Here is a 23,493-nt window from a genome sequence, read left to right as displayed (position 1 = left end):
TGCTATTTTCTGAGCTACTTCATTTATTTCCTCGACACAAAGTGACAACGACCTTTTGCAGTGATTCTCAACCTTCCTAATGCCGCGACCCTCTAATACAGTTCCTCATGTTGTGGTGACCCCCAACCATAAAATTATTTTCGTGGCTACTTCATAACTATAATTTTGCTACTGTTATGAATCGTAATGTAAACGTCTGATATGCAGGATGTATTTTCAGGGGTCTCGACCCACAGGTTGAGAACCGCTGTGTAAGCTACCCTTCTGCTGTGTGCTGTGACTGGAAGTTACTCATCTGAGAGGGTGGCAATACGTGACTGTCTCGGAAGTGCTGCAGGAAGGACCTCGTCTTCTAGCAGCAACGAGAGCCTAGGCTCTGGAGCCACCGGCTAGCCTCGCCATCCTGCTTTCAAAAGTCTGTTCCAATCGCCAGAACTTATTCTAGTCAATAAAAATTGTAAACTTTGAGAAGAAATGTTTCCTACTACTCACCCACTCCCCTTCAGTGTGCCCGTATGTAAAGATGCTGTGCATAAAATATTGTAACCGATCAAAGTATCCACCTATAGGCAAATGGTTAAAGCAATGAAGAACTAAGTCTTAAAGAACTAGGCAGGTCTAAGTTATTAAACCCAATTCACCTGGCACCAGGCCTGTGCGCTTCAATTTCCCAACACTTATAAAATGCTCCAAAAACATCACCAGTAGTACCCCAGTTGAGACCCCAGCTCCAGCCAACACCTGGATTGTAGCCTGTGAGACTGAACAGAGGACCCAGCTAACCTGTGCCTGACATCCTGACCCACAAAAACAGTGGCACATAAATGGGAGGCAGCACCCAGGTGTTGAGTAAGTCACTAGGTTTGCATGGGAATTGTCGGGCAGCCATTAGAAATGGACGCACTGCTCATGACTGCCACTTCAGAGCTCTCTGTGCCGAGCGTGGTAACATCCCGATTTTACACATAGAGACACCGAGGCCTGCACAGTCACAGTTGCCCATGACTAGTTAGCAGTGGTGGCAAAATCTAAATCCAGCTGATCCGCCCAGGGCCGGCTCTCAGCCACACAGGCTTGCAATCGTTTTAAATATAGATGAAAACATCAGCCTGAAAATCTCTGTAAGAACACGTCTCCACATTGGTAATCTGGGCAGTGAGATAAGAGATAGTGTTTTGCTTCTGTCCTTTTTCCACATTTTCTGCTTTCTTTTACAGCAGCGGTTCTCAACCTGTGGGTCACGACCCCTTTGGGGGTCGAATGACCCTTTTACAGCGGTCGCCTAGATCATCGGAAAACACATATATAATTACATATTGTTTTTGTGATTAATCACTATGCTTTAATTATGTTCAATTTGTAACAATGAAATTGGGGGTCACCACAACATGAGGAACTGTATTAAAGGGTCGCGGCCTTAGGAAGGTTGAGAACCACTGTTTTACAGTGAGTATTATTTCTTAACAACCAGGGAAAGAATGATAAAAAGAACTTGGCGTCCATGGTGACAATCTCTGAGCAGTGGGGTTGCAGGCCACTTTATTTATTATTTTTTAAATATTATCTCAATTCTCTATAATAGGGGTAGGGAACCTTTTTTTCTGCCAAGGGCCACTTGATATTCATAACACCATTCATGAGCCAAACAAAATTACCATCTTTAAAAGTTAGTCTGCTATATTTGGTCAAACATTTAATTAACTCACCCCTAATGCCTTGGCAGGGCCAGGCCAAATGATTTCTTGAGCCTCAGACAGCCGCAGGCCGGACATTCCCCACCCCTGCTCTATAACAACATCAATTGTCCACACGAAACATGTGGCTGGTGGGATTCAGAAAGTGAAAGCAAAGGAGAAAAGGTGACAGAGCTGGGGGCCTGGCCCCAGACGCTGAACTTGAACAAAAATAAGACCTTGTTCCAAGAAAAGCGAATTTGCTGGCACACTTGAAATATGGCTTCAGATCTTCCAGAAGAGGTACCTGTCTCACTCTACCAGCAACTGGGCTTTTATTAACACTAGGGGCCCAGTGCACGAATTCATGCACCTTGAAAGGAACTGTGGGCCACAAGGCTGCAGTGGGCACAGGGGTGGATCTTGGCCCATCCTCCACGCCCCTGCTCGGCCCTTCCCACCACGCTCCCCCACCCCACCCCGCCTGGTCCCCTGTCTGCTGGCAGCCCCACTCCCGCCGCTGCCACTCCTACACACTGACAGTGCCAGTCCCACTCACACCCACTGCTAGCGCCGGCCCCAATTGCCCCTCAGGAGCAGGGAGAGGTACAGAAGCCCTCAGGGGTGATGGGCAGGCAGCCACTGCTCACATCTGCTGATGGCACTGAGCGCAGGACCAGCGCTGGGTGCCAGCAGCAGGTGCGAGCAGTGGCTCCGGCGCCAGCAGCTGGTGCAAGCGCCAGGTCAGACTGCGGTGTGCAGGAGCAAAGAATTTTTAGTAACCACCAGAGGCTTGCCCCAATGATAGCGACCGGCGCCCCACCTTGGTCTGGCGCCCCCACCCACCTGCTCCACCATCCCATGGCGGCTAACGCCCGCCATGTTTTGCACTCTGCTGCCTGCTGCCAATGCCCACCATGTTCCTCATGCCTCCTGGTGGTCAGCGCACACATCATATTGACCGGTTGTTCGGTTGTTCAGTTGTTTGGTTGTTCTGCCGTTTGGTCTATTTGCATATTAGGCTTTTATATATATAGACTAGTGGCCCGGTGCACAAAATTCATGCATGGGGGAGTGGGGATGTCCTCAGCCCAGCCAGCACCCTCTCCAATCTGGGACCCCTCGGGGGATGTCCAACTGCCAGTTTAGGCCCAATCCTACAGGTCTAAACCAGCAGTTGGACATCCCTCTTGCAATCCAGGACCACTGGCTCCTAACCGCTCACCTGCCTACCTGCCTGATCACCCCTAACCACTCTGTCTGTGGCCTTCTTGCCCCCAACTGGCCCCCCTCGCCAGCCTGCTTGCCCCCAACACTCCCCCCTGACAGCCTGCTCGCTCCCAACTGCCCCCCCACCAGCCTGATCACCCCCAACTGCCCTTCCCTCCTGGCCTGATCTCCCCTAACCGCTTCTGCCTCAGCCCTGCCACCATGGCTTTGTCCAGAAGGACGTCTGGAAGGTCTCCCAGTCTAATTAGCATATTATCCTTTTATTAGTATAGATTTGCAGTGTCTTCTGCAAATGTTGTCACCTGAAATTTTGCTGTTTTAATTGGTAGCTATTCCTGTGGGCTCCTGTTTGGAGAACAAAAGCTGCTAAGAAATGAGGGCTCCAGGCAACTTTCCCTCCACATAAGGGACGGGATGGTGTGCTCACCAGCCCCCGTGAGCACGCTGTGCAGAGAGCACACATTTGGGTTTAGCACTAACCACTGACTATGAGCGCTCAGTGTGCACCCAGCTCTTTGCAAGGCCCTGTCTGAGGAGTCTCTCATTCTATCCCCCACACCTATATGAGGTGAGTCCTAGCATTGTTCCCATTTTACAGATGAGGAAGTGAAGACTTAAGGAGATCAACTAATAATAATAATAGCATATTTCATTAAATCTAAGACATTCTATAATTTAATGGCCATTAAGAAAAAAATACAGCCAGCTATCATCATAAGATAGTACAGACTGTAAGATGAACCCTGATTCTAGAGCCATTAAAATGTGCTTCTAGCCCTAGCTGGTTTGGCTCGGTGGATAGAGCACCAGCCTGGGGACTAAAGGTTCCCAGATTTGATTCTGGTCAAGGGCACATGCCTGGATTGCTGGCTCGATCCCCAGTAGGGAGCATGCAGGAAGCAGCCTATCAATTATTCTCTCTTATCATTGATATTTCTGTCTCTCTCTCCCTATCCCTTCCCCTCTGAAATCAAGAAAAAAAATGTTTTTTAAAAAATGTGCAGCTGGAGAGCAACTAAGATGGCGGCATAGGTAAACACCGGGAAATTGTCGCCTCACACAACAATTGAAAATTACCGCAAAGGACTGAGCAAACATCATCCAGAACAACAGGAAGGCTAGCTGAGTGTAAATTCTACAACTAGAAGGAAAGAAAAGCACGCTGAGAGCCAGAGGCGCTGCGGAGGTGAAGTGTAGTGTTACGGCGGCGCGCGCGCGCGAGGAAAGGGGGTAGCACCTGAGGACGCGGCTGACTTTTTGAGTCACAAGCTCCTGACTGCTCTGAACTCCGGTTCCGGGAAGTCTCTGGGGACCCAGGACTCATACGGGGAGAGGCTGGTCAGTCCGGCAGCGAGCGAACTTGAGGGCGGCTTTCCCTCAGAGGTGCTTGCAGCCGTTACCGGGACACTGAGACGCCCGACTCCGGGCGGAGAATCGGCCATGGCTGCTTTCTCCGCCCTCTGACTCCCTGAGACCCCGCCCCACCCAGGCTGCGGCAGAGGCTTTTGCATGTGAATGTACCTAACTGCAGCCGAACCAGGCAGACCCTGAACTTCCAAGAGAAGGCCCAAGGCCCCGCAGCGGCTTGCATTGCTTCACAGCTGAGCCTCTTCGTGGCTCCTGCTGTGTGGCCTCAGGCAGAGGCTGAATTAGCACCTCCTTAGATCCAGGAGCCACTGTACCCAGTGGTCAGAGGGGGTCCATCCAGACTGCAACTCCTCAGATCCATAAGGGACACACTCAGGGAGCAGACTCAGTGAGCACCAAAGCCCCACTGAAGCAAGTCTTGCCCCAGAAGGGTGTCTTCAGCACAGAAGTTCTCCCACTTTAGACACAGCTGATTCTCACAGCCAATTGGCCTGGAGGTCAATTCCTCCCAGTGATTCTACAACAACCAAGGCACCAAGAGTGCACCAAGAGTGTCCACCCCAGGTAACTGGGGAGGCTGAGCTACTGGGCCCTACAGGACACCTGGCGCACAGGGCCACTCTATCAACACAGGGAAGCTGCCAAAATGCGGAGACAAAGAAACAGGTCACAAATGGCAGAAATGGAGGAAAGCAAACGATTGGATATAGAGTTCAAGGCCACGTTTATAAGGTTTTTCAAGAATTTTATGGAAACCGCCGATAAATTTAATGAATCCCTCAATAAGTATAGTGAGACCATGGAGGACATGAAAAAGGACCAACTAGAAATTAAGCATACACTGACTGAAATAAAGAATAATTTACAGAGATCCAGCAGTAGAAAAGAGGATCCCAAGAATCAAGTCAAAGATTTGAAATACAAAGAAACAAAAAATACCCAACCGAAAAAGAAAAAAGAAAAGAGATTCCAAAAATATGAAGATAGTGTAAGGAACCTCTGGGACAACTTCAAGCGTACCAACATCAGAATTATAGGGGTACCAGAAGGAGAGAGAGGGCAAGATATTGAAAACCTTTTTGAAGAAATAATGACAGAAAACTTCCCCTACCTGGTGAAAGAAATGGACTTACAAGTCCAGGAAGCACAGAGAACCCCAAACAAAAGGAATCCAAGGAGGACCACACCAAGACACATCATAATTAAAATGCCAAGAGCAAAAGATAAAGAGAGAATCTTAAAAGCAGCAAGAGAAAGACAGTCAGTTACCTACAAGGGAGTACCCATACGACTGTCAGCTGATTTCTCAACAGAAACCATGCAGGCCAGAAGAGACTGGCAAGAAATATTCAAAGTGATGAATAGCAAGAACCTGCAACCAAGATTACTTTATCCAGCAAAGCTATCATTCAGAATAGAAGGTCAGATAAAGAGCTTCACGGATAAGAAAAAGCTAAAGGAGTTCATCACCACCAAACCAGCATTATATGAAATGCTGAAAGGTATTCTTTAAGAAGAGGAAGAAGAAAAAGGAACTCTTACCATTTGCCACAGCATGGATGGAACTGGAGAGCGGATAAATACCACATGATCTCACTCATTTGTGGAATATAATGAACAACATAAGCTGATGAACAAGGACTGATCCAGAGACGGAGAGGCATTGATTGGACTGTCGGGACTTGGAGGGAAGGTAGGGGAGGGTGGGGGTAAGGGGGAAAGATCAACCAAAGGACTTATATGCAAGCATATAGGCCTAATCAATGGACATGGACAACGGGGGGGTGAGGGCATGAGCGGGGGTGGGGGGGGTGGGGGGTAGAGGGTAACGTGGGGACAAGGACACATATGTAATATCTTAATCAATAAAAAATATATTTAAAAAAAAATGTGCAGCTAATAAATCCAGTGCTAAGTACAATCTGGTATCCTGGGTTGGATCCTAGAACAGAAAAAAAGTACATGCATGGAAAAACTGGTGAAATCCAAAATTTTATAGAATTGTATACCTAAAATAGGTGGGTTTTGTTGTATGTAAATTATTCCTCAATAAGCCCAACTTTAGAAAAAAATGTCAGCCCCAAGTGAGATCCAGCTTGTAATTATGTGTTATTTGGATCATAGAATTATTTTGGGGATAAATTAGAATTCATTATCATCATTTAACAATCAGAAGAATTCATCTAAAACTGTGTATATATACTTTTGGTGAAAACTCAGAGGCTCTGGTAATACTGGGCTCCTCTTTCTTACATGGTGAATATCAGCCGATCTGACTGGCAGTCCCCTGGAGATGAGTATGAGCTCTCCAGTTTGCCCCAGTCCGCACCACTCCCTATTGCCTACCTGCTTCTGAGCCTGCCTAATGCATTTAAGGACACCTGCCTGTGGGTATGTGACTTTTGTGACTCTTACTTTAATACAGACGCATGATGACTTCAGAAAAAGCAAAGCAAACAAACAAAGCCTGCGGCACAGACTGCTGGTTGCCTTCCCATTGCCGTCTCCTTCCTCCTCTCTAACAGAAATCCTAAATCGCTGAGGCCTGAAATGAGCTTGGCTAAAAGATCACTTTTTGGTGCTCCTTTGTAATATGTGTGGTCACTAACACATAAGCAGAAGTTAGGGAACACGGCACTCATGGGGTTTTTTCAGGGGCTGACTCAGCTGGGAGGTGGACCAACTGCCATCCCTTATTCCTCATCTTCCTGGCTGGAATATGGGTATGATGGTGTTTGGGAGCCAGGTCCAAGGAACAGAGATTCTTCCCATTCCCCTGAACTACCGATGGACTGATTTTCCAGTGTCATAAGCCAACCTGTTCCTTCTTTTGTTGGTTGGTTATTTTTTTTCATTATTTTCTTCCAGTTTTATTGTGATATAATTGGCCTACAACACTGTATAAGCTTAAGCTGTACAATACAAGGACTTGACATGCATATATATTATGAAATTATTTCCACAATAAGCGTATCTAACATCCATTACCTCATTTAGCCACAAACTGCTCTTCCTTGCCATGAGAACTTTCAGGATCTGCTCTGTTAGTGCCTTTCAAATATGCCACACAGCTGTGTTAACTACCATCGTCTTGCCGTACATTGCATCCCCGGACTAACTTATTTATAACTGAAGTCTGTACCCTCTGACCCGCTTCAGCCATTTCCCCCACCCCCACCCCCTGCCCTGGCAACCACCAATCTGATCTCTCTTGCTGTGAGTTTTCTTTTTTTAGATTCCACATCTAAGTGAGATCATACAGAATTTGTCTTTCTCTAACTTATTTCACTTAGCATAAGGACCTTCCGGTCCATCCATGTTGTCGCCTTCTTTTGTTTGTTTAACCCAGTATGAGTTTACTTTCTGTCACTTGCAACCAAGAGTCTTGATTTGGTTGACTTTCTGCAGCTCAGCTAGACACGACCAGCTCATAGTATAGCTGGGTCAGCATGTTCACTGACACTTGCCCTCAGCGGGGCCTCAGCTCTCCATGCCGGAGGCAGGAGGAACCAGATGTACACAGGAGGGCCCTTCTCATAATCCCCAAAAGAAGGCTAAGGACCAATTTCTGCAGCATCGGAGCGGAGACTGCCACCAAACGGGCCCAATTCTGCTTGAGGACATTCCTCCATGGGCAGGAGCAGCGAACCTTCGAACAGCAGCCTCCCTCCTGTAAGAGGTCACCACGCAGGCCTGCCTGGACAAGCTGCCACTCACTGAAACACTGGTCTTTTCAGGCCTTCAATAGGATTCCTTTATTCAGGGCTTTTTAAGGAAGACGCGCCCTTTTCCTCTGGCTGCACTCTTACTTGGATTAAGTCCCTTGGCCAGCTTTGCAGATGGAGAAGGCAAAGGATTGTTCCTGTGACTTGGCCTAGCTCTTCTGGAGATGGACTGAGAGATGACAACTGCTGTGCTCTGGAACAGCCCATAAATGACCACGTCCCTGGTCCACAGGGTCAGAGACCTGGAGCAAGTGCAGCGTGGTGGCCCCAGAGTCAATCCCAGCGCACGGTCTCTGTTCAGTCCACAACGTCATTTTTAAGTCTTTACGTTTGAAGCCAGCATCCAAAAGACGTGAGATTTCACACAACAATCTATAGTCCCGCTCTCTAATAAAGCTCAAACCTGGCAACATGCCGAGGTGGCAGCACCTGGCTGAAGCCGAGCAGCGGTGGCCAGCCTCCCGGGGCAGACTGCCCCAGCTGCCACGACCCCTCCCCTGCCGCGTCCGTCCTGCCTGGCCCAGGAGGAGTTTGGACCTGTGGTCCAGATCCGGCCGTTCACCCGCAGTGCACAAGGCTCAGTCATCTTCTCCCCTCTGTTCCTGAAACATGTCAAGTTCTCTGCCACCTCCAGACCCTTTGCACGTGCTCTCCTGCCTGGACCGCTCAAACCCCCTGCCCCCGCTCCACCCCCAGGCCTTTTATGGCCCAAACAGGTTTCTGCTTAAATGTCACCTCCTTAGAGTCACACTCTGTTCTTTTCTTCTTTCCTCTCTTTCTTTCGTTGTTTATGCTTTGGTCTTCTTTATTCCTTTCTCTCCCTTTTCTCTCTTCCTTCCTCCCTCCCTCCTTTCTTTCCTCCTTATTTTTTCTCCTCAGCATCATTATCAGAGGCACTCAAAGTATACTTTTCCATTCATGTTCCACACTAATGAAAGACTCAAACATCCCGGCTGCCCATCCACATTCATCTTTTCTAACTAATAAAACCAGCAAAATCCTTTTTTTTATAAAGGGAAGTTCCCTTTGCAAAGAAATCATCAGCTGTTGCCTGAACCACTGCCAGCTTCCATAGGCTCCCAGAGCTCCACCCTCCCCAGGTCCTGGGGTCAGCACCCCAGAGCAGGGAGGCCTCCTGGAGACATCCAATGCCTGAGGTGAGTTAAAGGACATTCATATCTACAGTCACCTCCGTGCCGCGCCCCTTTCCACCACACACACACCCCTCTGTGTGTCGTCCTCTCTCTAAAAACAGTGTGTGGCTCCCAGCTGCTCTCCTGTCCTCACCCCAGAAGACGGGAAGACCTATGGAGCTGGCATGGGGGAGGGTGGCAGGAGAGAGGGGTGCCTAGAAGTGAGCAGGTGGGCAATGGGGGAACCCCCTTTTCAACAGAGCTGTTTGTTTCACTCTTAAGAAAGGGCAGGGTCACCTGGCAATCTGACCTCACACTGGTAGTGGAAGCAGCACCCACCCCCCCAGACGCACACACTCTTTCCTGTCAGTGAGGCAGAATAAATGTAAGAAGCTGTGTCCACATTGGAGCAGGCTTGCCCAGTCCACGGGGACTTCAACGTGCAGGTCTAATTCTCCAAATGCTGGCTCCGCTCCCTCCACGTGTCGCAGCCTGCCCACAATGATGGCGAACTCCAACCTTCTTCAGCTTTTCATTTAAGGGAGAAAAGAAAAGGCAAAAGTCGCCCCCAGCCTGACCAGCCTCCCCTTGCCCAGGCTCAGAGACGCATGTGCTCTGTGGAGATGGGCGGTGGCCCTGGGCTGCGTTCTTCAGGGGCAGTCGGGAGCCCCGGGCTGGGTCCGCCATCAGCCCGTGGCTCAGCACACGCCAGGATGACTCCCGGTGAGTCACCACCTTTGAAAGTTCAAAGAGGACGAATCCACCAGAATTCCCACAGCACGAACAGAGCCGCTGTGATAGCTGCTCGATGAGCACTGGGAATGCAGTGCCCTGGGTCTGGGGCCCTGAATGGGGGTGGGCATGGCATGTCCATGTCACTGCCTTGGATCCCCCAATGACCTACCTCGGTGTAGTGGTTAGTGTGTTTCCCCACTCCCCTACATTTATGTCTACCTGAGACCTCAGAATGTGACCTTATCTGAACTAGGGTCTTTGTAGATATAGTTAAGATAAAAATAGAAATAAGATCATTCTGGATTAGTGGTGCTAAGTCAAACGACAGTGTCCTTATAAGAGACAGAGGACACACGGAGGGGAAGGCCATGTGAAGATGGAGGCAGACTAGAGAGATGAGACCTCAAGCCAGGTAATGCCAGGGAAGTGGCAAGGCGGTTCTACCTCACATTCTCCAGAAGGAATCAACACTGCCCACACCTTAATTCTGGACTTCTGACCTCCAGGCCTATGAGAGAATAAGTTTCTATTGCTTCAAGCCACCCAGGTAGTGGTGACCTGGTATGAAGGCCATAGGACACTAAAACACTTGAGAACAAAAGAACATTACTCCATGTTTTTCTGTGGTGCAAAATATGCCCTTTGGGGACAGATGATAGCCAGTAAAGTTAGAAGAAACAGTCTAATATAGTTGTATTATCCTCATCATCATCATTACCATCATTATCTCCGTTATCACCGTCATCATCATCTCTATTATCACCATCACCAACATCATCTCTATTATCACCATCACCATCATCATCACCATCACCAGCATTACCACCATCACCATCACCAGCATCACCACCATCACCATCACTAGCATTACCACCATCACCTTCATCACCATCACCACCACCACCACCACCACCATCACCAGCATCACCAGCATCATCATCACCACCGGCACCATCATCATCACAGGTATCATGTAGCAAGCACATATTACATGCTGTGTGCTAGGCACTGTATAGTCCTTCAACAATACTACAAGGTAGCTTTAATTACTTCCATTTTTCAGACTAGGAAACTAAGACCTGAGAGGTGAAATAATCTGTGCTAGATTTCTGAGCTCAGACAGCCAAATTTGCCAGATACCAATAGAAATAAGATCATTCTGGATTGGGGAAAATCATTCTGGATTGGGGGTGCTAAATCACATGATTTAGCACCCCCAATCCAGAATGATCTTATTTCTATTGATATCTGTATTGGTATATGGCTAATTCCTTACCTGGCTGATCCCACACAAGGGTGCCCACTTCATAGCATTCTTGTGGTGGGGTGAATGAAATGATGAATATAAAGCACTTGGTCATCAATAAATGATGCCTGTGTTGTTGTCATGCTTTTGCCCGTCAGCTGCCAGAGGAGAAAGAGATGTCCTCTTTGTCTTCATCCCCAGCCACACTATTAACCCCCTGTCCACTCCTGGAAATCTCATGAGTGCAGGAACCAGGAGCTGTAAAGCCCCCTATGAAACCAGATCATTCCCAATTCTCTAGCTCATCTATTCATATCCCAGTGCCGGCAGTGCACCATGGATACTTGACGTTCCTGTTGCAGGGGAGCAGAGCCCCCGTCGCCCCTGTGGCTCACGGCCATGCGGGTCTCCCCACATGGACGAATAGACTTTAATTAGCTTGGATGCTGAACTGCTCCTGACTTTAACTGACACCAGGCTGATCCTGAACCTCAACTGCTCCTTTTCTAGGACTGGCTTCTCTCAATAAACTTTGGTTCCATTCATAAAAATAAAAAAATAAAAATATCCCAGTGCCCGCTGAGGCCCTCCAAAATAAATCCAAGCAAGTCCCATACCTCTTAAAAACTATTAAGAACTTTCAGAAACTGACAACAAAGCATTAAATCACTCATGGGTCCCTGAGTGACTGTCCAGGTCACACACCCATGAAACCGGCCTGGCCCAAGGACTCTGCTGACCTTCACGGCTATCCACCCAAGCCCTTTGCTATTGCTCCATGTATTTAGGGAACACCTGCTTTCCCCCTGTGACCCCCGCCCCCGGCTGGCGGTCTGTGCTGACGAGCTCCCCGATGCTAGCTGAAAACAAACCACCTGGCATGGTTGAGAGCTAGGTCTCTGGCCCAGAGTCAGGCTGTGGGAGCTGGCATAAGGGCAGAACCATTGATGAGACCATAAACCCTCAGCAAGCTCGCCACACACCCCATTGAAAAATGTAAGTCAACACAGATCAGCCCTCTCTACATGGGCTTTCAAGCTGCAGCCTGCCCAATCCTGTACTTGATTTGGTCTGATTAACCTGATCCAACACACAGAGAGGAACAGTAGGCAAACCCCAACCCAACCCTGCCCCTCATGGGGCCACAGTAAACCTTCTATGAAAGCCGTATGAACAGGTAGCCAATATTGGTTCTGCAGTTTTACATAAACAAGGAGCATGGCTGTTAGGCAAGGAAATAGAAAGGCAGGGGGTTTAGGGCTCCCAGTCAAAGCTCCCAGCCTTGGAAGACAGCAACAGAGAGTCAGGGAGGGAACCATTTGTACTACTATTAATAAGCTGCGATTTACTGAGTTCCTTCTATTTATCCAGGCTTTGGGCTAAAGCAGGAGCAGGCAAACTTTCTCTGTAAAGAGCCCAATAGTATGTTAGGCTTTGTGAGTCATGTGGTCTCTGTTGGAACTGCTCAATTCTGCCATTGTATAGACAGTCTGCAGCCTACAGACAATATGTAAATTAGTGGGTGTGACTGTACTCCTTAGCACTTGATTGAGAAAAGTGGGTAGCGGGTGGATTTGTCTCATGGGACACAGTTTGCCAAGCCCTGGACTAAGTGATTTAGATACAACCTGTCCTTTAATCACCTGCCCAATGTGTGCTCCCACCCAATCCTTGCCTCACTAACACCCACCCCTGTCTGTTCCAACAAGTCTACTTGTTCACTGCTGTAAACCCAGCACCTAGAAACGTAGATACTCAATAGGATTGGTTGAATTAAGTATTTCATCCCCAATTGCAGATTTAAAAAACAGGTGGAGAGAGAGGAAGTAACTTGTCTCAGGTCACAGAGCTAGATAGTGACCTGGTTCTTCAAAGATTTTGCTCAGGGAATTTGTTTTGGTACAGGGATTAGAAAGGTAAATATTTACAGAAGCCATACAGGTCATGGGAATGAATGATGGGGGAAGTAATGGGGAGTGGTGGAGACTGTGGCAAACTAGAGCATTACATTCTTTCTAAAGAGGTCGCTGTTCTTCAGCTCCAGCCAACGGTGGCCATGCCCGAGTCCAGGGCCAGCATGGCCAGACCTTCTGGTTTTCCTGGAGAAGCCGGAGATTCATGCTTTCATGTGAAATATTCCAATTCTTAAATGTTGGCAAGCATTTACTTTTCTTTTTTCCTAAACTCTGTGCTGGCCAAAGAAAGCATGCCATCACTTTGTGGCCTCTGGCTTAAAACTATTAAATACTTGAAAAGTTTTGTCCCTGACCCGTTCTTCAGTGGACTAGTTGGTCAAGCTGCACAACCAGCCTTTGGATCACTGAATGTGCAGAATTAGGAACTGGCAACAAGATCAAGCCATTTGTTCTAGAAAATTCTCCCTAACCTCTTAACATGTAAAGAAATTAGGACTAACTCATGTTCTGGGAATGGACACAAGTTTTCTCTTTTCATTTTTAGCATCCTCCTGAGAAGGGAGATAGGGCCCTTGAGAATGTGGAAACCCCTCAATTTCACTGTTTTGAAGATCAGGGCCCACCCTACCTGGGCTAACACCACAAGAAGATACTGGACACTACCTATTTCTCCAAGTGAGAATACCTTCTCCTGGGTGGTGGACATAGTAGTTTATTTCTGCCTGATGTTCCTCCCTTACTCTGGTGACTCTTTTACCTTTGGAGAGCTGCCCCTCCCCCATGTGATGCTGACTGGGCTGTCAATCACACACTTCCTCATCATCATCTTTAGAGTGAGACCATAATCCAGGCCTGCCCAACCACAGTACTCCATCTCTCTGGCATTCTGATTGGCCAATGCACATCACAGGATCCAGGCTGGACCAAGCAGAGCTCTGCCCTGGGATTTATAGGCAGACCCTGAGAAATCCAAGCTCTCCTAGTGCCTCTATGCTTGCCATGGGCAAGGCTGCTTTGTGTGTAAGTCTGCCTCTGTCAATGTCCATGACCCTCCCCACACTTTGCACAGGTGCATAAAGGAAGTCTGTCTGCAGAAGAATAGCAGCAGACAGAGAGAAGAGCCAGGCAAAAAGAGAGTTCTTGAACCCATGAATTCATCTTTGTGCTCCCCAATTCTGTGAGCCAAACATTGTCTTTTGTACCTTTAACTAGTTTCGATTGGGGCTTTCTCCCAGAAACCAAAAACCTCTGCCTCCTAAGTGCCTCTCTGGTGTTAAGCACCGCCTACAGTATTTTTCCGTGTATAAGATGCCCCCATGTATAAGACGCCCCCACTTTTCCAACCCAAAATTAAGAAATCAATATTTTAAACATTTTGCTGGTTTTTGCCTCTTAAGACCTTCTTTTTTGGCATCTTAAGGAGTTGTTCTTCCTGTTTTCTCCACTGTCTGATCAGACACTCAGTGGGAGGAGGTCCAAATTGTCTCTCTGCAGCTCTAGGTCCACGCTCTTTTGCAGAGCTGATTACATTCAGTTTGAATTTTGCAGAGTTAGACAATCACTTACCGGTATTTATCTTTTTATTTTTTTACTTCTTTATGGGTTCAGAATGCTCCCTGTAGCATCTGCACACTCTCCACCTCCACCTCCACCTCCAATTATGGCATCAGCTGACTTCAGTAACAATAAAGTTGTGATTAGAGGAAGCCTGTTAGACAAGGTATGACAAGGTATGCACCACCTTGGCTCCCTCCTCAGCTGACTTTCATGTATAAGATGCCCCTCGATTTTCAGTCTAATGATTTTAGAAAAAAATAGCATCTTACAGACGGAAAAATACAGTAACTCTAGCCACTCTCTGAGGGAGTTCAAGATCAGGAGTTCCCTCCACCCAGAGATCACCTCACAGGAGGAATGAAAGAGAGATGAGCTTCCTGGGTCCCGTTCAGGGTTTTAATACCAGTACTTCATAAATGTGTCCACCAAAACACTCCTAACAGCAGAGAAAAAGGCAAACAAGTTACCTGAGGATCTGGATGATTTGGCTGAAACAGGTTTGACTCTTTTTTTTTTTTTAACTCCTATGCTTTAACTTAAAAATCTATGAAGAAGTTTGCTATTCTATTCCATGATATACTACTACTTACCTTAATTTTTCTGAAAAGGACTTCTAATCAGCTTAGAAAAACATGCCAGGTTTAAGCTGTGGCTACAAGTCCCCCCTGCACATCACAGCTTGCTCCAGACAAGACCCCTGGAGAAGCAGGCTAAACGTTCTACTGGCTTTCAAGCCAAGAAGCAATGCCAGAGGGGACCCTAAGGATTATTCTCTAAAGCAATTCCGTTCTGGCCTACACTCACATGCCTTGCTTAGCATCCCACAGTTCACTGGCGCACCCTCCTATGGAGGCAGTCTGGTGACCATTATTCTTTGAGGAAAGGTCTCATCGTGCCAACCTAAGTTAGTATCCTAGGGATGCCAGCAGCCTGTGTGGCTGCTCATCTGGCCCAGCCACTAATCCAGCTCTGCCCCCCAACAGCCTGCGTGCCCTGACTTGAGGAGAATATGCACCTGTTCTCCCCTTCCCTCAAGTGTATGAACACAAAATTCCACCCAAATGGCATTCACTATAGGTGTCGTCTACACGCTTTGAAAGTATTCCACAAAACCTGTCTGAAAGCGCTAAAGATGCCAAGGAACTGAACACACTGGGTCTCCAATGAGATCCCAGGCTCCTGGGCCAACAGCAGCCCTGCTGGGAGATGCATGATGGACACAGGATGGGTTTAGCGATGGGAGCCCACAGGGAACCAAGGAGCCCTGCATCCCATTTGCTGAGTATTGTGTGTTTTGGAGACACAAGATTTGGACACGAATGGCACCTACTTGGAGGCAAGGGAGAAGGGCTCCCATTCTAGACTCACCAAAGTGCTCAGCCCACAGAGGGACACAGGATCCTCCATCTGCACAGAAACACAGGAATGATTCACCACCTTCCATGTCACTTATTCAACAAAGCGGGAGGAAATTTACTAAGTACCTCCTATGTGCCCAGCACTGTTGCAAACACCGGGAATATAAAGGAGAATAGGGCCAAGTCCCTGCACTCAGGAAAAATACTTGTTAGCACCAAATAACTATATACTGCCCACAATAATCCAACCCTCATGTAGGGCTCACCCTGCACCTGGCTCAGCTCTAAGTTCTTGTTAATCTTATCTTCATAATAGCCATGCTTTATGATCATCTCCATTTTATAGTTGAGAAAATGAGGCTCAGCGAAGTCAAGAAACTTGCCTGAGGTCACAGAGCTGGTAAGTAAGTGGCAGAACCAGGTGATTGAACTTAGAATGTCTAGCTCTAGCATCTGCCATCATTAATACTACTACGACGCTAGTTTTATTATTAATATGGATAATTTAAAGTTCATGAACTGCTGTCGAGTCCCAGGCACTATCCTAAGCGCCTTATGTATATTCAAGCATGCACTGACCATCTGTTACTGCACAATCCTTTGAGAAAGGTTTATTATTTCCATTTCTTATTCAAGTAAACTGAGGCTTTCAAATGACAGGGACTTGCCCAAATTCTCAGCGCTGGTAAGAGGCAAGAGGAAGACTGAAGCCCAGGTCTTCAAGACCCGCGCACTTGGCTGTTTAAGTATGCGCTCTACTGCTTTCCCAGGATAGCATTCTGGTGATCTGGAATGTTTAAACAGACCCGATGAATATTTAAACAAACCATCCATACTAAATTTTGGGTTGTTGCCTCTCAATTACTGCATCTCTCTGCTCTTCCATCCCGGAAACGGATCTTTTATTTGCTTGCCTGGAGGGCCACTAAAATGAAGATCAACACAGCTCAGAGAGCAAATATCAATTTTCACTTTTGGAAAACAACCTGACATTGCCTCCAGCATGAGGCGGTGCCTTTTGCTCTCAACTGGAAAGAGGAAAAGAAAGAAAAAAGAAAGCACTTTATAAGTGACTACTCATGCTTTCTCAGCAAAGCGTGCTCTCCTTCCCTCCGGCACTGAGCCCAGAAGCTGGGAGCCCAGAAGCTGGGTGCCCAGTCCTTCCAGGGCTGTTTGCCTCACAGGTTGTTAAGCCTGAGGGTGAAGGCAGCTGCTAAACAAGCCCTCAGTCCCCATGGGGAGGGAGGGCGGGGGACACACCTTCCTTACCCCCATGAAGGCCAGGATGACACCCACAGTCCCTAATGACCCAATGACCATGCTCTAATGACCCAATGACCATGCTCCTTGGCCACGAGTGGGCTCCCTAGGTCACAAGGCGGGACATAGAATCAGATGACATCATAGCTGGCAGGGGGGAAAACTTTCATGGGGCCTAGAGACATTCTGGCACGACAGATCACACAGGTCTTTCTTCCGGGAGCGCCTTGCCTCCACCCGCCTGCCCCTTCCCCTGGCTAGCTCCTGTCCATCTTCCAGATCTCAGCGCCTTGCTCTCTGCCTGCGGCCCTTTCCCCAGAGTCTCCATAGCTGGTTCCTTCCCATCATTCAGGGCTCCACAGAGAGGCCCCCTGATCCCACCAGAAGTAATCCTCTCTGCCCCTTACCCTGCTTTCTTGTCTTTTTAGCACTTATCCCTGGGTAAAGTGGTCTTGCCTCTCAGGTCTGCCTCTTCCCGCCAAGTCAGCCTGAGAAGGGACTCTCGTTCCTCTCCAAGTCCAGGGAACTTGCCCCCTGGAAAAGTCCATTGTATTCTGCTTCCCTTTCATCTAAAAACCCCAAGAAAAATAAAATAAACCCAAGAAGATAGGTGACTCCAGGCTCGCTGAAGTCAACTCACTTGTGGAAGAATCCAGGGGGTAGAAAATAAAAAAGAATAAAAAGTCCTATGTGGGCCAAGCAAAACCCAGCAGACCAGAAACCAGGAGGCTCTGTCTGCCTCAGGCCCCCACTCACACCCGAACCCTCAACTCTGCAAACGTTCTCAAACCCCAGATCTGAAGAGAGGCAGTGAAGGGCCAGTGGTCAGGAAGCTTTGGAGAAAGAGACACAGGCCTGAGGGCCGGCTCCACTGCCAGCACACAGCATGCCTGGAGGCATCCACCTACCCCTGTGCTGCAGATTCCTCTCCTGTAAGAGGAGCCTTTGGAAGGTGGATAGGTGAAAGACAACACACTGAGCCCAGCGCCCCGCACATAGCAGGTGCCCAATAAACCGCAGTATGGACAACAGTGACTCAAATCTCTGCCTCATAAGACTGAGGGATCCTGCCCCCGAAGACCTCCTCTGCCTCCGCCTTGCCTTTGGCTCTGCTTTCATGAGAAACTGAATTCTAATGTGTCTGGTTGCCGCCTGTAAACTGCTCCAGGTCTAGTTAAGAGCTACAATTTATAAGAAGTACAATTTGCTACTGGAGTTGGGAATTGGGCTTTATTTTTTAAAAAATATATTTTATTGATTTTTTTTACAGAGAGGAAGGGAAAGGGATAGAGAGTTAGAAACATCGATGAGAGAGAAACATGGATCAGCTGCCTCCTGCACACCTCCTACTGGGAATGTGCCCGCAACCAAGGTACATGCCCTTGACCAGAATCGAACCCGGGACCCTTCAGTCCACAGGCCGACGCTCTATCCACTGAGCCAAACCGGTCAGGGCTGGGCTTTTATTTTTATGAGTTTTCCCCCTTTCTTTTTTCCTTCTTCTTTTTAAAAAAATAAGTACTTGTATTTTCTTAGAAGAAAGAATTCATGTTTTGCCAAGGAGCAAATAAAAAACCCATCTGACCTCCAAACTGTAGTAGTTAAGGTTGTCCCCCAGAGCCCAGGAGAAAGGTGTGGGCTGGAATGTGGTGTGACACTGGATTAGAGATGCAGGCTGCAGGGGCAGAGAACACAGGTCAAGTCACAGGTGCCCGAGACCCCCTCAGATTCTTCACTCCTAAGGACCCCTCTGGCCCACATGGGGAGGTGGGTACAGTCTGCCTGCCAGGAGCCTGTCATCCTGCTGGGGATTCTATAGGCTGGCAGGTCCTCAGTGTGGCTTCCTAACGGCAGCAGCCTCCAACCGCATAAGCCAGTCAGGAAACTTACTATCTTCCACCATGATTGGTTCAGGTAACTCAGACCAGAGCCAATCAGCACATGGCATTCCCCTGGCCACAGGCATTGGGCAGGGGCAGTGCAATCAGTATGGAGCTCAGGGATTTCATTCCAAGGTTGGAGAGACTTCTTTCTCCCTCTCTCCCCTTCTTTCTGAAGATCACAGACTTAGAAAGAATAAAAAAGTTAGGCTTCTTTGCCCTAGCTAGTTTGGCTCAGTGGGTAGAGTGTCGGCCTGCGGGCTGAAGGGTCCCGGGTTCGATTTCAGTCAAGGGCATGTACCTTGGTTGTGGGCACATCCCCAGTAGGGGGTGTGCAGGAGGCAGCTGATCGATGTTTCTCTCTCATCGATGTTTCTAACTCTCTATCCCTCTCCCTTCCTCTCTGTAAAAAAAAACAATAAAATATATTTTTTTAAAAAGTTAGGCTTCAGACCCAAGTCTATATAGCTCCAAAGCCCATATAAACTACTGCCCATCACACCACTGTCACAATTACACTTGGCACAGACATGCTTTGGGACTCAGAAAAGAAAGACACTCCCAAAATGATAGCAGTGATTGTATTAACTTGGTAGGATAATGGGTGATAGGTGTGGGTCTGTTTTTCTATATGGTTTCAAAGAAATAGTCCAGTCACCAAAAAACACAGTTGAAAGTAACTGGAAACTTCACAAACCATTCTTGAAAATACCCAAGGGAGGGACAGTGTCTGGGCAATAATGAAATTCTTTGATATCCTTTTTACTATCTCTGTGCCTCTCAATATTCTCTCTTGAGCCCTAACCGGTTTGGCTCAGTGGATAGAGCATCGGCCTGCGGACTGAAGGGTCCCAGGTTCGATTCCAATCAAGGGCATGTACCTTGGTTGCGGGCACATCCCCAGTAGGGGGTGTGCAAGAGGCAGCTGATCGATGTTTCTCTCTCATCAATGTTCCTAACTCTCTGTCCCTCTCCCTTCCTCTCTGTAAAAAAATCCAATAAAACAAATTTTTTTAAAAATATTCTCTCTTGAGATTTCCCTGGATCTATTGGGAAGAAGCCATCTTTCCCTTGAGGTTGTGAAAAAAACAGCTCTATGAGCCACTGAGGCCAACTCATATTCTAGAAAGCAGAAAAGAGACAGAAAACTTGAGAGAGTGAGAGAAAAAGAGCACTCAGGAGTGAGGAGCCAGAGCCAGGAGGGCTGAGAGAGAAACCTGGTGACATCACTTAAGCCCAGAGACTAGACGTGACTGAAGGCAGATACACTTCTTGGACTTTCTTATTTACGTGACCCAATAAGCTACCATTTTTGAGCTGGGTTTTAGTTAAGAATCAAGAAAAGTAGAATAGCCCAATGGACAATAGCAGGATTTTCCTTAGCCATCTGTGATATAGAAACATGAATTTGCACGTTATTTGATATGTTATTATTTTTCTAGCTATATGTAAAATATGATTTAACCAGTTTTATAACAAAAACACCTTTTCTCTTTTTTAAGATAAAAACCCTTCCACCCTAGCCGGTTTTGGCTCAGTGGATAGAGCGTCGGCCTGTGGACTGAAGGGTCCCGGGTTTGATTCAGGTCAAGGGCACATGCTTGGGTTGTGGGCTTGATCCCCAGTAGGGGGCGTGCAGGAGGCAGCCAATCAATGATTCTCTCTCGTCATTGATGTTTCTCTCTCTCCCTCTCCCTTCCTCTTTGAAATCAATTTAAAAATATTTTTTTAAAAAAAGAAAGAAAGAAACTCTTCCTTTTTTGGAGCAACTGGCTTTGAGCGCTCTTTCCTGAAAGCCTGAGGCCTGCAGTATTCAGAAACCACCTCTCTGTTGCAGGTCCTGTCCCCGAGCCCCACATCTCAGGGTTTCGCCAGCCTCAGTTTCTCCGCCTACAACAGAGGTCCTGATCCCTAAGAGATGGTGCAATGGAGGCTTGGGAAGCCTCCTGAATCCAAATTAATTATAGCGTGGAGCAAGCTACAGATGAAAGCAGCTCGTAGACCTCTTCAACGACCCTAATAAAGAATTTCCCCTTCAATTACAGGATAATTTTCTTCTCACGGCATCTGCAGCCATCACCAAGCAGTTTCCTGGGCCGCTTTCCATGTGGCTGGACCAGTCTTTCTGGAATCCCTGCTTTTTTTTTTTCTATAAGAGATTCAAAGGAAGGCAGTGGGAATGACGAAAAGAAAGGAAGACAGCGGGTACATTTTAGCAATGGCTCTTTTATGGGATTTGAGAGGCTGCTGAAAACAGAAACAGCCGGGACAACGCGCATCACTCCAGCTGATAGGTTTCCTGCTGGTCCTGGCGGAGAAGCATTTCCTTCGGTTCATGCTGCTCCTCCCACCTCTCCTGTCATTCTGGATAGTTCTGAGATCTTTCCCCTGTTCTTCCCTGTGTCTAAAATGCTTTCCTCCTCCCCAACACACACCCCACCAGGCTAACTCCTTCAGGTTTCAGCTAACAGTCGCGGGCCTGCCCAGAATATTCTAGGTCCATCCACAGCACCCCACACTTCTTCACAGCACAGAGCATGATCATAATCAATTACATTTCACTAGTCACGTCTTATCTCTGTCCCCTGCCAGCCTTGAGCCCCATGAGGACAACGAGTGGCTGCATCTCCAGGGTTTGGCACATGGCAAATGGCTGGCAAACACTGGATAAGGTAAATCTTTAAAAGAATGTATTAACTATCTAGCACAGGATAGCAAAGTTTTTCTTAAAGTGCCAAACAGTAAATAATTTAGGTTTTACTGGCTAAGAGGCAACACGGAGGCTCTTCTTTATGTAGGTTCTTATTTACCATTTTAAATGTAATCATTAAAAAATTTAAACCCCATTCTTAGCTCATGGGCTGTAAGCAAATAGGCAGCTGGCCAGATCTGGCCTGTGGGGTGCAGTTCGCTGACTCTTAATTCAGCATCTGCCAGGCCCTCTGCTGGCTTGGGGATGTGGCAGAGACCGCTATTTGCTCCTTAGTGTCCCCATTCTCATCTTCTGCAGGAACAGAACCCCTGAACTTCAGGGGGGCTCATGGTCTCTTGGAATAAAGACTCCATTTCTCAGACAGAGAAACCAAAATGGCAGCATAAGTAAATGCAGTACTTGCACCCTCCCAAAAACACATCAAAATCACAATGAAAATACAGAATACCATCATTCAGAACCATGTGAAATATGGCTGAATGGAAGTCCTACAACAGGAGAATTAAAGAAGAAACCACATTGAGACTAGTAAGAGGGGCAGAGGCATGGAACGGGCTGGTCCAACACCCTGGAGTGGCATGTTTTTAATCAGGAGGGATATCTTGGCTGAGGAGGCCTCTCATGAGAAGCAAGGGGTCCCAGCCCCACACCGGAACCATCAGCCCAGGGTTCCAGTGCCAGGACAAGAACTTCAGTGCAGGGATTGTGGCTGAGTGATACAAGGGCTGCTGGAGTCCCAGGAAGGTCCTCTTAAAGGGCCGGTGCAGGACTTACTCAGATTCAATCCCTCTGAGCCCCAGCGCTGGGGCAGCAGCTTTAAAAGACCAGGGACATACAGGGAGGAACTAAATGGTCTGGAATCTGAGCAAGAACTGGGAGCAGCTTTCTCCCAGACAAAAGTGCTGGCAGAGGTCATTGTTCCTCTGCTGAGACACCACCACCCCACCCCCACCCCCACCCCACCCCCCACTCCCCCCCCCACCCCCCCCGCCCCCCCCCCACACACACACAGCTGACACAGGCGCTATCTGAGTCTCCATCAACCTGGCTCACATTGTGACTCTCTGAGACCCTGCCCCACCCAATTTGCAGCTCCACCCAAACTGTTTGCAGTAGCTTTTCCATATTAATGGCCTGTCCTGGCTCAAGCTTCAGAGTTTCCTAAAATCTCTCAAACAAATAGCAGCTGAACTCAGCATGCCCCATACCTCTCCATAAGTGGCCCTAGGCCCGTGGTCGGCAAACTGCAGCTCGCGAGCCACGTGTGGCTCTTTGGCCCCTTGAGTGTGGCTCTTCCACAAAATACCACAAAATACCACATGCGGGCGCGCACATACAGTGTGATTGAAACTTCATGGCCCATGCGCAGAAGTCAGTATTTTGTGGAAGAGCCACACTCGAGGCCAAAGAGCCACATGTGGCTCACGAGCCGCAGTTTGCCGGGCACTGCCCTAGGCTCTTCACTAGTAACAGCTTGCCAAGGTTCACAGCTTGGCCTCTTCTGGCCACCTTTAAGCCCAACGAAAGTAGCAGCCATCTGCAGATTGCTCTGTAGCTCCTGACAGGTGGCCCCAGGCAGGGCACAGGCAGTGGCTGACTTTGCACCTCTATAAGGCCCCAGAGCCAGTGCACCCAGGGGACATCTTCAGACCACACCACAAGCCACACATTAAAGGGGTGGACTCAGTGAGCACCAAAA

The sequence above is a fragment of the Myotis myotis genome, unplaced genomic scaffold (assembly GCF_014108235.1).
Source record: "Myotis myotis isolate mMyoMyo1 unplaced genomic scaffold, mMyoMyo1.p scaffold_m19_p_9, whole genome shotgun sequence".
NCBI lineage: Eukaryota > Metazoa > Chordata > Mammalia > Chiroptera > Vespertilionidae > Myotis > Myotis myotis.
Note: the sequence above shows the minus strand (reverse complement) of the source record.